Here is a 14,406-nt window from a genome sequence, read left to right as displayed (position 1 = left end):
CTGGGAGAAATTGTCACATCTGAAGCTGACCTTATTAGAGTTGGAATACGCATTGTTTCCTTTTCGCCGTGCATAATAAAACATAACCCAGTCGCTGTTTTGCATTCACGCCCAGCAGTCCGATAAATTATTTTAAAACCATGGACCCGTTCCCGCGAAGGTTATATCACGAGAAACAAAGTAGCCCCTCAGTCAGAAATTTTGAAATATTGCGCCTAAAATTATTTGCCTGATTAAATCACACTGGAGGTCGTTTAGATTGCTAAAAAAAATTCACTTGCCAAACATTCGATCAGAACATACTTTTTTATCGTGTCCTCAATCGTGCAAGTTGTGTCCTGAGTCTTTTCAAAGCAAAAAAGGAAATGTTTGAAACAATTTATTTGAGAAATCTGTTCATAAAACATACAGAATGCAGGCCGTTGACTAATTTGCAACAGGACAGCCATACTCTCTATTCTACTTGAGAGGAGCTCCAAGAATTCTTCACTTTGCTTTGTGTGAAACTCCAGGAAGCAGTTGTTTTCAACTGTGAGACACAGGAAAACGTTACACTTACGGCAACGAAGGCGACTTCTCCCCTTGCAGCCCTCGCGCCGGCACCGGTGAGCAAAGGAGGCTCTCACGTGTTCTGGCCAGTGACTCTTTTTATCATAGCGCACGGTGTTGGTAGGCAAAGCTTCTGCATTATGAGGCTTCTTAGACGGTTGGGTGGTCTCCGAGGCTAGGGCGTCCTCTCTTCTTCTGAAGCGCCTTGTTAGATGAGATGAGGCTTTGTGCAACGTCCATCTGAAAAGCCAACATGTCTTTTCTTGCTTTTTTCGGGAGTCTTTCTTCGCTTGCATCTCCGATGTATTCCAGCCAGCGGTTGGACAAGCCGAATGAGGTGAAGTTGGAAAGGACACGGGACAGTCCACTTCCTCGTCCTGGTCCGGATTGGGTACAGGGACATGATAAAGTCCAGTTTGTCCACTGCCCCCATGAACTTTTTGTACTCCAGTACAACCTCAGGGCATTCTATTTCTACATGCTCTTTCTTCGCTTCACTGCAGCACTTTACCGTCCCTTTCTCGCCAACTCCGAGATGTGTTGAAGCCATGTTTACTATCCCTTTGTCTTGCCAGCAGACGATCACCCCATCTCCGTCTTCAGAGAATTTGCTGTCAATGGTTCCTCTTCCTTCCTTTCGTATTTCTTTCTCGCTTTTGAGTGTGCATCCAAGCAGCCGGTTGGATCGGATGGTACCGGTGCCGAGTATTCCCACTGTTCTCATCTTCTACAGGAGCCTCACAGAAGTGAAGTAATTGTCGAAGTAGCAAGAGAGGTTTTGGCCTTTTAGTAGACTTTCGACTAGCCTTATGGCGAATGAACCGCTCAGTCCAAGGTGTGTTATTTCGAATCCACACCAGTCCCCTTCCCCTGATAGAACTCGAAATCGTGTGCTACCCGTCTGTGCTGCACCGCACGAACACCTTCACCCCCTCGGGATTTTGTTTGCTGCGAGCGAACTGTTTGGCCGCGACCCTCCCAGTGAAAATAATCATTTGCTAATCTATGCTGGTCTCTTCCGCTGGCTCTCCCTCAAGACAGCGAAGACGAACTGCCTCGAGGATCGGATGGACTTTCCGGTATTAGTCAAGATTTTTCGGGTTAGTCTGGCTGTTTGAGTCTGTAATGTGGAGTGCTGATCTGATCTTGAAAAAGCGGTTCACTGCTATGGAGTCCACCACCATTGGAATCCTCGTTCGAGCCTGCCACCATATCCTAATTCGAGGATACTTCAGGGCTCCCATTGCCATTAGGATCCCAAGGAAGACCTTGACTTCTTGTGACGTTGTCCCCAGCTCTTTTCCGCCTGTTTGAAGGGAGTAGATGTTAGTGAATTCTGCCAGTTGCTCAGGCACACTCTCCGTAAAGTACTTCATGAAGTACTCTTGTGGTTATAGTGGTGCTTAATCCCCCTTCATTCGATAGGTGCAGTCCTGAGTGCCCGGAGTGAAATCTCGCGCAAACCACTGAACGTGACCTTTTTTGGGGGCTGGCGGAGGAATGTCGGCCGGTGACGCTGGTATTGATGGTCCTGCCTCTGGGTCGTCAAGGGCTTCCTGAAAAGTGTTAAAGAAATTAGATGCCACAAAAAGTACTACGACGTGATAAACTGTCTGCTTAGTAGCTACTTACCTCAGTTGCAGGCTCCAGATCTCCGAACTCGTCGTCAGAGAGGCCGCCATCGGAGATGTTGCCGTCGGTGATCCTTTCAAGTAACTCTTGTGATGATTGTTCTTCAACTTTTCGTCGTTCTCGAGCATGTGCACGAAGACCTGTTTGTTAAAATAAAACCCAGTAGATTGTAAAAGCGTGCTACATTGAAATTCGAATCCGCGCCAATAAATCTTAGTTCTAAGGATTGGCGCACAACGTCCACGAGCGAGGACGCCAAAACACGCTGAATGATAGCTTGGAATTACATTCACATAAAATCCTGTTACCTACTTCAAAGTCATCCACACTACGTTCTAAACGTGTCAGAATCTTAAATTTATCACTGAGACTGACTTTTGAGGGGTAATTCACCCAGAAGTGAAGCCACTTACCGAGCCACCATAGAGCGCGGAGGCCCGTCCATGTTTTTCCTCGAAACTCTTCATGGTTCGCTTTCCCACTCATAGACGGCGCCAGCCGTTCTGTTCTCCGCGCGTCACGAGGCGTGCACGCCGTGTCTCAAGCGCGACAAAGAATGCTTCTTCGAGATAAAAAAAAATCTAGAAAGTTGTGTCCACGTTTGTGGGCAGCGTGCCGAAGGGACATAGTGCAAAAAAAAACAAAAAAAAACAGTGCAAAATAGTGAAAAATAGAAATAGTGCGAAATAGTCCAAATAGAACAAAACACACACACACACACACACACGCAGGCGCGCACACGCACGCACACGCACACGCATACGCGCCCACGCACACACATACTAGCACAGGCACACGCACACAGGCACACGCACAAGCACAAAGGAACATAACAAGGACGCAACATTTTGTATAAGACCACTTACTCTCCGTCGAAAAAAAAAAACTCCTACTTGAACCATAAAAAAAAAACGCAGTAACACTGCTAGGGCATCATACACACAAAAACACACACACACACACGGTGTTCGTTGTCGAACATGCTCGCATACAGTTTTCGTGTGACCAGTGCAGCATGAGCATACCACACAAGGAAAAAAGACAGAGCTAAAAACATTGCCTGCAGATTCTTTTTTTTTTTGCATTGTGTATTGGTAGTTTAACTGCGGCTTAAATACACGCCCACTTCTAGCGTGAGTGATGACCCATATAGTTTATTTTATTTATTTATTTTTTTATTTATACAGTACCTACATCGCCCAGAGGGCAAGGTAGGTACGTTTTCCGCGCTCCGAAGAGTTCATCAGATTCTGCCGCAAAAAGTTAAACCGATGTTTTTTTTTTGTTTTTTTTAATAGCGCGAGCGATTAGGGCTTTCCTCGCTCTTCCTGCAAAAACTGGGATGACATTTTTTCAGAGACGCGCATACTCGAAGACGTTTGAATACTAGGCTTCGTTCAACCTTTATAACAATAAGCAAAAGAAAATAGCCTTTTTTTTTTCTAAACTGACTCAATGAAAAAAGGATGTCCTAAATATAATTGCAACGAAAAAAAAATAAATGTCGAGCGATATTTATGTTGCGAAACGAATTTGTAGTTGGAACCTACGGGAGCCCGCCGAAAAGTGGCAGCTAAAGTCACCTGACTGGCCGCTACAATCACGTGGTGCTTGCGCTCTTTCGGGAGCTTCCTATGGGCTCTAAAAGTTACCTATTAATCTTCGCTTTTTTTTTCTTGCAATGAAGTGGACGATTAATAAGTAACTTTTAGAGCCCATAAGAAACTACAAAAGGAGCTCAAGCAGCACCGGTCACAAATTGACGGCGGCGGCGCGCCGGAGTGTTCCCTCCCGGAGGCGACGTGGAGAAACGCGTTTAACCGGCGGCGGGCCATGCTCGGAGTGCGTCGGCGGCGTGGGGGTTCTGGGGACTTCAGCGGCGGCTAAAGCGCGTAGCACATGTACGACAAAACCGTCCGATCCGACGTGCGAACTGCTCGAATGACCTTGGGGGGCGAGGGTTTTCGTAGCACCGGAGAGCGTTGAAAACCCTCGCCTCCGACCGTCGTATCGCCTGATCGGACGTTGGATCGGACGGTTTCGTCGTACATGTGTTCCGCGCTAGGCATAAATTACGGCGGCGGCGGCGCAGCGCGTTGGTGCACAGGTCTACCACGTGACTGATGGCGGCTCCCGCGGGCACCAACCACAAAATCGTTTCGCGCAGTAAATATAGCTAGCTCTAAAAAACTTTTTTTTTTGTAATTTTTTTTAAAACCTTTTTCCCAGTTAGGTTATTTAATATATTTTTTTTTCTTTGTGTTCAGCACCCAATTCGGACCAAAGCTGGAAATTCCCATAGAGCTCAGAAAAGACATACACGTCCCACCATTACCTAAAAACACCCACCCTCTGTACAACCAAGAACGCAGAAAGGAAAGAGCCAGAGCCTTACAAAAGCGCTTTGCAAATTCTAAAGACGTGGCCTATGTAGACGCGGCCGAGTATCGTGATCGAGACGCCATGGTAGTGGCTGTACTTGGTCAACAAAATCAAACCATCGCTGCAAGCTCAGTCATTACAACCTCGCCGGAGGTCGGGGAGGAAGTCGCAATCGCCTTGGCATACGCTTCATCCTCAGCCAAATTCATAGTCAGCGACTCAAAGTCAGCTATACGAAACTTCGCGAAAGGGCGCATTTCGTCCGAAGCCCTCAAAATTTTAGTCCAGGCACCCGAAACCCGGCGCAGATGGACACAACTCGTTTGGGCACCGGCGCACTCCGGTCTCCCGGGAAACGAAGCTGCTCACAATGCGGCCCGAGAATTAACCATCCGCGGCCGCAAGACAACCTTTCACGATGAGCAGCTCGAATCCCTTCGTCGTTCAGGTAGGGACCGGATAGTGTCCTATAAAGAGGTCCTGCAATACTACAGACAGGGCAGGGGGCATTACCCCGCCGCTCACAAAAATTTAGATAAAAAGCAATAAGTTACTTGGCGCCTTTTACAAACGCACACATTCCCAAACCCAGTGACATATAGTCATCTGTATCCAGGGCTATATACAGCAGATTGTAAATTATGCGCAGGTAGGGCCGATCTTCACCACATCATGTGGGCGTGTCCCCTGATAAGCACCCAAAAGCGCACCAGCTCATTACCTCCTCTTCCCATTACCACCTTAGAGCAGTGGGAGACTGCACTGCTTAGCTCAGACCCGGATCTCCAACTTCGGGTCGTCCAGATGGCCGAAGACGCCGCCAAAGCCCAAGGCCTGGCCGCCGCCTGAGGAAGAAGAGGACGGGCACTCCCACTCCCCTCCTCTCTAAACCCCGTCTTGGACAAATTAAAGTTTACTACTACTACTACTACTTTGTGTTCTCATTTAAAGGACAACTCCCCTGATTTCATTTTTATAGTCTTCGATTTCTCTGTGAATTGGCAGAAGGTATTAATAACCCTTTCTACACTGATAGCCAAAATATCTAACAAAAATCTTTTTTTTTTGTTAGGAAGATAAAAAAAAATTTAAGGTTACACCCACAGCAAAGGTTCCAGGAGGCGACTCTCTACAGGCAACAATGAAAAATTCCCATTTTCTGCAGGTGGACATGCGACTCGGACAGCCGTGAGGCGGCTCTCCGGGCGGCTCCGATTGAGTTTGTTTTTACGCAACTTCAAGGTTGAAAGTTCCTTTGGCAATGATCTGCGCCCAGCGGTAGACTGTAGGAACAGTGCCGGGAAGGCTTCTTTCTTTACTATTGTTTACTCGGGGAAACAAAATACACTCCCCGGCAGCAGTAGAGACCAGCCACGTCTATGTGCTTTTGAGCGAGATGTGTGCCGAGAGAACCAGTGTTACATGAAACATCCTCACCTATGCTCGGAATACTTTACAGCCAAGTTCCAAGAGTTCAGATGGAACAGCTTGAAGAGCAGGGGGTTGAAGAGCGACAAGCGCAAACTCAAACCGGCTGTTACCCCTACGACATCCGTCGAAAAAGGAGTGATACTAATATTGAGAAAATAGTGCAGATTTTAGCACTATATGCGCACATTTCTCCAAGTAACATTTGTGGTTACCAATCGCTTCCGTGATTTCTTATTTATCTTTTAAAAGCACTACATTCGTCTTGGACATCGAATCTAGCTCGGTCTATACTTTTGGAGTTCCACTCTCGCTGCCGATGTGTTGAGGACGAGAAGTGAAACGTTTAAACAAACTTGAAGTCTTAGTTCCAACAGGGATGCCACCTTCCCAACAGGGATGCCACCAAATCGTTTTTTCAACAATAACTGCCTGCGCGATCTTCAACAAGGTAACATACAACGAAAGTACGTAGTGTCCTTTCAAACAGCAGCGTGGTAAAGTTTCATTGTTCAAGGTCATAACTACAGATAAAGAATACAAGTTCATTCCACCGTGACGTCATGTGATGAATGTTGACAGGGGCATCCTTATTGGACAGGGGCGTTGTGACGTTTTGATGGGATTTAGAGTGACATCGAATTTATTTAGAGGTCGAAATTTTTTCGGATCCCTCCTCAGATAGACAGGATGTCAGGGAAGGGACCGCGGTCAGACTTTGATGGAACGTTTTTTTAAGTCCATTAAAAAACTTCTGCCGTCCGAAACCACTACCTTCAAGGCAAAGTGCCAAGCCTACGGGAAAGTAATTTTGGGATCAAAAACTTCCACTTCAAACTTCAAGCTTCATCACAGTTGGCGTCTCAAACAAATATGAAAAATATATTGCAGTATCAGTATTTCTGTATTTGTATTTCTGCCCGTCCTAAAATGTATTCCTGTATTTGTATTTCCACATACTTCTTACCTCTACTTAAAATGCATTTCCGATACGTATCGCGATACATTTTTACAGATATATTTTAGTATCAGTATTTTCGCTACTATTTCAATGTATCATATATCCCAGTATTTGTATTTCCAAATACATTTTAGAGTATTCCTGCCCAACCCTGCTCACATGACTACGCATTTTAACCTATCAAGTCAACAAAACAAAAACAAATCACGTGAAAAAATACAAGAGCAAATCTTTAAAAGTTAAACAGTCTAAAACCACATTATTAATATGAAAAGGATTCAACAGATAAAGAAGTGCAAATGTAAGCCCTTGATATCCATAGTTTGTTCGCTGAGTATAAATTCTCCACTCCTCCGCACGGCAAGTTGGCTATGCTGGTGAATTTTTCTCTAAAGACGCAAGCTTCTTCTAAAAAAAAAAACATGAGCCTCGTATTTTTACCTTCTTGAAACTGACGCTTAGTCCATATTCATATTGCTTGCAAATAGTACTTGTCTTAAAGTTCCTATATAGTTCAGAGTGTGAGTGTCATAATGAACATTACATACGCTCCCTAATATTATTTGTTTTGTAGAAGAGACCATTTTCAATATTGGTGAGGGTTGATGAACCCCAGACTAGATGGCAGTATGTTAAGTGAGAGTGAAACAGAGATGTGTTATATTAAAAATTTAACATTAGTGGGCAACAAAGAACGGTTGCAATTTAGTGTGCTTGTCACTCGGGATAGCTTTGCAATAAGGTAATTTATATGACAATCCCATGACATGGCCTCACTCCAAAAATACGCCGAGAGTTGTGAAGGAACTGACTATTTAGATGGGACAGGAATTTAAACATAGTGGTTTAGATACTGCAGCCGATTTGTTTCTGGACGAAAAATGACCGATTTTGTTTTACTTGTGCTTATTTTTTGAAAAATTAATAGCGCGTCAGGATTTTACCTTGAATAAAGTCAGGTTAGTCATATCTATTAAATAATCACTTTATTCTCCCCCCAAAAATGCTTGCATCATCTGCGTAGCTGACAAATTTCGCTTTCCTAATAATATTCACAATGTCGTTCAATTATAAGTTAAAAAAGTGGTACAAAAATGCGTCTTTGTGAAACACCTGACGAGATAGGTTTTATTGTGGAAGAGTAATTGTTGATGCACGCATATTGCTCGCGATATTGTAAGTAGCACTTTAAAATTAGTAGTACCTATCCACAGATACCGTAAATTTTACGTTTTTCTTTAAGTCAGACATTATGACTAAGGCAATCAAATGATTTCCGTGAGATTAAAATACAACCCTAGTACACGTTTTGGGGTTGTAAAATGTTTCCAAATTAATTATTTTTTATTAAGTAATGCAGTTTCAGTAGAACAATTCTTTCTGAAACCAAGTTGGGAAGATATAATAATACCATATTTATTTGAAAAGTTGACTATACGCTGATAAAACTAGTTCTCCAGGGCTTTAAAAAGACGGGTAATATAGAAAGGGGCTTATTAATTCCTAGCTCATTTTTATCGTCTTTTATGCACGAAACAAATTTTTGCTATTTCCATTCGTCTAGGAAATACACCCGTTTCAAGAGAGAAATTAAATATATGCGTTAAAACTGGAGCGATAATGTCGTTGACATATTTAATTGGACGAACGTGTATGTTATCAGTATCGCAACATGCGTTATTTTTAGCTGCAATGCCACATTACCTACTTCTTAGCTGATACTATGCTCTAAAAGAATGCAATTCCAGTTTTTCTTTTGAATATATTTGCAAGAGTCAGAACCATCAACACTCCAAGCTAAATTTACAAAATATTCATTAAACACTTTCGCCAAGTTTTGACCGTTTAAGTGAGCATCTTTATATTTTCAAATGAATTATATTTTGATTAAGTAATGCTGTTTCAGTACAACAATTCTTCCTGAAAGCAAATTGAGAATAGGTGATATTATCAAATTTATTTGAAAAATTTACTACATGGTGATAAAACTAATTTTTTTAGGGCTTTAAGAAAACTGGCAGTATAGAAAGGGGCCTATAACTTCCTGGATCATTTTCATCACCTTTTATGCAGGAAACAAACTTTTGCTAGTTCCATTCGTCTAGGAAATACACCCCGCTTCAAAAAAAGAGATTAAATATGTGCTTTAAAACCTGCGGCGATTATGTCAATGATATTTAATCGGACTAACCTGTATTTTATCAGAATCATATCATGCGCTATTCTTTAGTTGCATTACCACATTACTGACTTCTGAGCTGATAATTTTCTCTAAAAGAATAAAATTGCAGTTTCTCCTTTTAACATATTTGCAATAGTGAGAACCATCAACACTCCCAGCTAACTTTACGAAATGGTCATTAAACACATTTGCCAAGTGTCGACCGGTTAAGTGAACACCTTTATGCAGCAGCGATTCAATGGCGTTTTGATACAGGAGCACCCTTAACCAACGAACCAGAATACTTGCACATAATATCTCTGCAACCATTTGCTGCAGGAAAAAGAGAGGAATAGTAACATTTTTGCAGTCTTCAGCTCTTTATTTACGTTGTTTCCAGGGAATTAAAAGTTCCAAAGAGAGCCGGATAGGGTTTTCTTAAGATAGCGTTTATACTGCGCATCGTTCATGCGATTTTTTTTTAACATGGCACAGGTTATCCATGCAGTTCGAACCTTTTTAGATCGTTATAGTATATATTTATACAAAAGCGATATCTATACAATGTAATACCTTTTTCTAGAAATGTGTTATGAGTATCGTCGCTAGTACGTTGCATCCTCACGGTGTCCCAATTGTTTAGCTGAATTGTCCCGTCTAAAGACATCGAGACTATTAATTTCTATAATTTTCTATATTTCTATAGAAAATTATGGGCTGGTGTTCTATGATCTTTTTACATAAATTATATTGCCCAAGCAAAAAAAAAAAAAGAAAAAAAAAGAAAGAAAGATGGTCCAGTCAGGTAACAACTAATTACTGCACTTTTCACTCGATCTTAAAAAAGTTTGTTAAAAATAAGCCTAAAACCGTTGGTGAGTGCATAGTGATTCTAGTGAGATTGGTTATGGTACATATACATCCGTTGAAGCCAACAAGGATCTCTATTTTCCTTTTAGTGGCTCTGCCCGAAAACATATTTATACTAAAGTCAACACCGTAAATGACGTTATGGTAACCGTTTATGAAGGACAAAAACGATTCGAAAAATTTGAAAAATGCCGAAATGTTACCCTTCTGTGAGCAGTAAACAACAACGAAAATTTTGTCTTTTTTCAAACACAATACTTTATCATCTTTCGTGATAAACGAAGACTAATTTCAAAAATCCCTGTTTATGCCTTCTTTTTTAAAGAGCCAATCCTCCGCCGCGCCCTAAAAAGTACGGTTTAGAAAGTAAGCATTACAGGATGGTAAACGAAAGATATCAGAATTATCAGTGTAAAATCTTTCGGTAAACATAATAACATCAAAAAGAGTACCATGCTGATCCAAAAAAAGTTCAAGGTCAGTTTTTTTGTTTACCGCTGACTGCACATTTAAATGAAAACAAGTCAAATAGGAACCTCTTTCTTTTCAAAATTGCAAATCAGTTTGTTAGGCAGCAATGGGAAATTGTTCGGCGTAGAGGAAAGAAGCAGTTTATGAAACAAAGTAGCAAAGTACGAACGGTCTACCAACTGAAACGGGACCAAGTCACCCTCGCACTTACTTCAATCGCTCGGTCATAATCTTGCCTTTGTACTAAGATGCTCTTATCGCGATGCTATACGTATTGCAAACGAGCCCTTGCAACCCATTCTTTTGCCAATCAAAGGACTGCCCTGTTTTCTTTTTCTTGTTTTTTTGTGTGCTGTGTTGTAAACAATAATCATATCAAACTTAATGCCGCGCAGACTTTATTTTTGAGTCATTTGTTTTTTTGTGGGTTTGTCTGGTGAAGCGGATGGTAATTTGCGGCACTTTATCGGGTTTCGCAGGTAATCAGTGTATAGCAACCATTTTGCTGACTGTCAGGGGTGGAAGTCTCAATCTGGATGCCACCTCATTGACCTTATCAAGCAAATTCACATTTTTAGTTTCTATAATGCAGTGAACCTCGAGGTTTAGTTTCCCCGATTGCCACTCAAGATCGCTGATTTCACTTAAAATTGCTCGATTTCTGTCTTTTTTTTTTTATTTTCACTTTCATTCTACTTGCCGATTTTACAATAACCATTTTTAAATTCCCGACATAAAAACTAGCATACCAGAAAGGGTAAAGGTTAGTGAATCCTCCAAATATAGTTAGTTGGGGTAGCTAAAAACATTTGCAGCAGTACCCCCTTCAAAACCCATAGTGCGGTGGGAGCTACGCGCGCTCGCAGGATCAATCAACAGCCCGCCTTTGATCCCTTGATCCCTCTCTCTCTTTCTCTTTTTCTCTGTGCGTGAGTACAGACTTGAATTGTACCCACTTTTAGTAATAAAATTACTCGTCATCGATTACCTTTTGGAGGATTTTCGTAATCATTTGGTTACATTTATTAGTAAGTGATCAAAACAGTAGTCTGATTACTTTTGAAAGTACTAGCATTGCATGTAACCGTTACTAATTTTCTTCCCCTTTCTAATGGCGCCCTTTACGTGTACGAGTTGCCTACCAAGGAATCGTCCAACCAGTTCGCCGACCGGAAGGTGGTTTACCAAAATTAGAAGATTAAGAAGATAAATAGGTTATAGACTTATAGTACGGTGATTCTAATCCAAGAATGGACGGTGCGAAAATCCTATTTTCCAACCGAGGGGAGCGTGTTTTCTAACCTGCACACTGAGGGAGCCTGGTGTCACGGCCGGAGTGCACTGTGAAAAAGGGAAGCCGTGGCGCGTTGCTTGTAGGAATGCGCTGCGTGTAACGAATGCTTTCGCATTCTTACACGTAAGGAGTCTTAAGTTTCTTCTCGAATTTTCTTTTTTTAGCATGTTTGCCTAAGTTTGTGAATTGTTTCACACTGTTCTTATCAACCATTAAGTTTAACGACCCCTTTTTTGCATCCATCCGCTGGCTTGTATCTGCTATAGCTTCTTTCGCGCCTTATACACCTTCCCATAAAAGCGTTTGAGGGCGCGCTCAATTGCTGTGTTCGTGTGTTATGCACGCGCACTTTCTGGCTGGCCGTTATTTCGCTCGATCGACGGCGGGAATGTGATTTAGCACGTGTGGACTGTGATTTTCGTAGACAGTGGAAACGTCTATATTAGGGAAGAGTTCGTTAAATTTTCCTCACAAGCGATACATATATATATATATATATATATATATATATATATATATATATATATATATATATATATTTACATAAGTGTTACGGTGATTATGGTATACCATATTTTACAATGAACGAGAGGTTGAAAGATGGCGGTCCTGCGAAGCGCCAGTAGCGCCTGGTGTTTCCTCTTCCTTCTCAACCAACCGAGCTCGAACTTCCTTCTCCTCCTTGTATCACTAGTCGTCTGCCGGGGGAAACGCTGTCTCGCCGTTTTCAGAAGTTCTCTATGGCTTGAGTCGTGGGTCATGCACTGTCTGGGGGTGATGAGGGTGCTGATTTCGGTGATGGCCAGAAGGCTGGACAATATAATTGACGTCGGACGTTTGGCGGATAATGCTGTACGGGCCGCGATGCCGTGGCAGAAGCTTTTCAGCGGGGCCTACGCTACGCTGAGGTGTCAAGAGCAACACCAAATAGCCTGGGGAATAAATGGCGAGGTTGTGCCTGTGATCGTAGTGGGCACACCGACGGTCCTGGGAGTCTAGAGTTCGAAGACGTGCCAGTTGGCACGCCTCCTCGGCACGGCATGTGGCGTCGATCGTATGACCCGTTAGCGTGGAGTTGTGTTGCAGTGGAATCAAGAAATCTATCATGAGCGATTGTTCACGGCCGAGTAGAAGGTAGAAAAGTGAATAACCCGTGGTGTCGTGTCGAGAAGAGTTGTAGGCAAAAGTGACATACGGGATGATTGTATCCCAATTGCGGTGGTCGGAAGATATATACGTGGAAATCTTCTCGGAGTCTGTCCTGTTGAGTCTTTTAGCCATCCCAATGGTCTGGGGATGATAGGTCGTTGTTTGTTTGTGCACGATGGAGAAATATTGCAGAATTGAAGCAAAAAATTTCGATACAAATGGTCAGCCTCGGTCAGAAAGAGTTTATCATGCTGCGCCATGCTTCAAAATGGCGTCTTGAAGGAGGAATTCGGCGACGTCGACAGCAGTCCCAGTCAGGAGTGAGCTTGTAACCGCGTAGCGTGTGGCATAATCAACTGCAACTGCGACCCAGCGTTTGCGATTGTAGGACTCAGGGAAGGGGCCGAGGAGGTCCACGCCCTGTCGGTAAAAGGGGTGTTCAAAAGGTGCCAAAGGGTGAACTAGCCCTGCGGGTCGCGCAAATTTTGCAATGTTGACAGAAGTCACAAGAGGAGACATACCGTTTGACTGTGGTACATGTTTGTCCAGTAGAATTTCTGTTTAACACTGGTGTAAGTCCGAATGACACCTAAATGGCTGGAACACGGTCAGTCGTGCAGCACGGCGAGCACTGTCGTTTGAAGGTGTTTGGGAACTGCAAGAAGCAGAGGAGCACCGTTTTTGCGATAATTTTGGCGATAAAGGATGCCGTTTTCAATTCTGTATAGGGAGCGGAAGGAGGGCGACTCGTTCCAGCTGTGAGGTCATTAATGATGGCTTGGAGAGTACGATCACGGCGTTGTTCCTCTGCGATGTTAGGAATGGCGGGTATTTAAAAAAGCGGGAGTGTCTCGCTATCAGACGTTGAGTCCGGTGGATCCACTGGATGTCGAGAAAGGCAGTCGGCATCACGGTGAAGTTTTCCTGACTTGTGAATGACCCTATAGTCATACTCCTGAAGACGGAGAGCCCAGCGTCCAAGGCGACCCACAGGATCTTCAAGTGAAGAGATCCAGCAGAGTGCGTGGTGATCCGTGACGACGAAAAATGGACGGCCAAAGAGATAGGGGCGAAACTTCGTAATAGACCAGAGGACCGCCAGGCACTCACGCTCGGAGATGGTGTAGTGTTGTTCGGCAGAGGAAAGGGTGCGGCCGGCGTAGGCAATCACACGTTCTTGGCCTTGATGGGGCTGTGCAAATATAGCCCCAATGGGTGGCCGCTGGCGTCTGTTCGTAGCTCAGTAGGGCCAGTGGGATCAAAACGGCCTAAAATTGGATTGGACGTTAAGGCTGTCTTTAAAGCTTGAAAAGCCTTGTGTTGGTCGGCAGTCCATAGAAATGGGCGGTTTTTCCTTAGGAGGTTTGTTAGAGGACGGGCAATCTGAGCAAACTGGAAAGTGAAACGACGAAAGTATGAGCACAATCCGAGGAAACTGCGGACGTCCTTAGAGAGGCTGGTGTTGGAAATAATTGGACAGCCTTAATTTTGTCGGGGTCAGGTCTGATA

The 14,406-nt window shown here is 43.3% G+C and overlaps 1 pseudogene; it reads right to left on the bottom strand.

The window, feature by feature from the left end:
• Positions 1 to 254: 254 nt before the first annotated feature.
• On the bottom strand, positions 255 to 2,648 carry LOC115317767 (annotated as a pseudogene).
• Between the last annotated feature and the right edge of the window lie 11,758 nt (positions 2,649 to 14,406).

This window comes from Ixodes scapularis, unplaced genomic scaffold (genome assembly GCF_016920785.2).
Source record: "Ixodes scapularis isolate PalLabHiFi unplaced genomic scaffold, ASM1692078v2 PGA_scaffold6__148_contigs__length_123643588, whole genome shotgun sequence".
NCBI classification, from domain to species: Eukaryota; Metazoa; Arthropoda; class Arachnida; order Ixodida; family Ixodidae; genus Ixodes; species Ixodes scapularis.
This window is presented reverse-complemented; position numbering and strand designations above follow the sequence as displayed.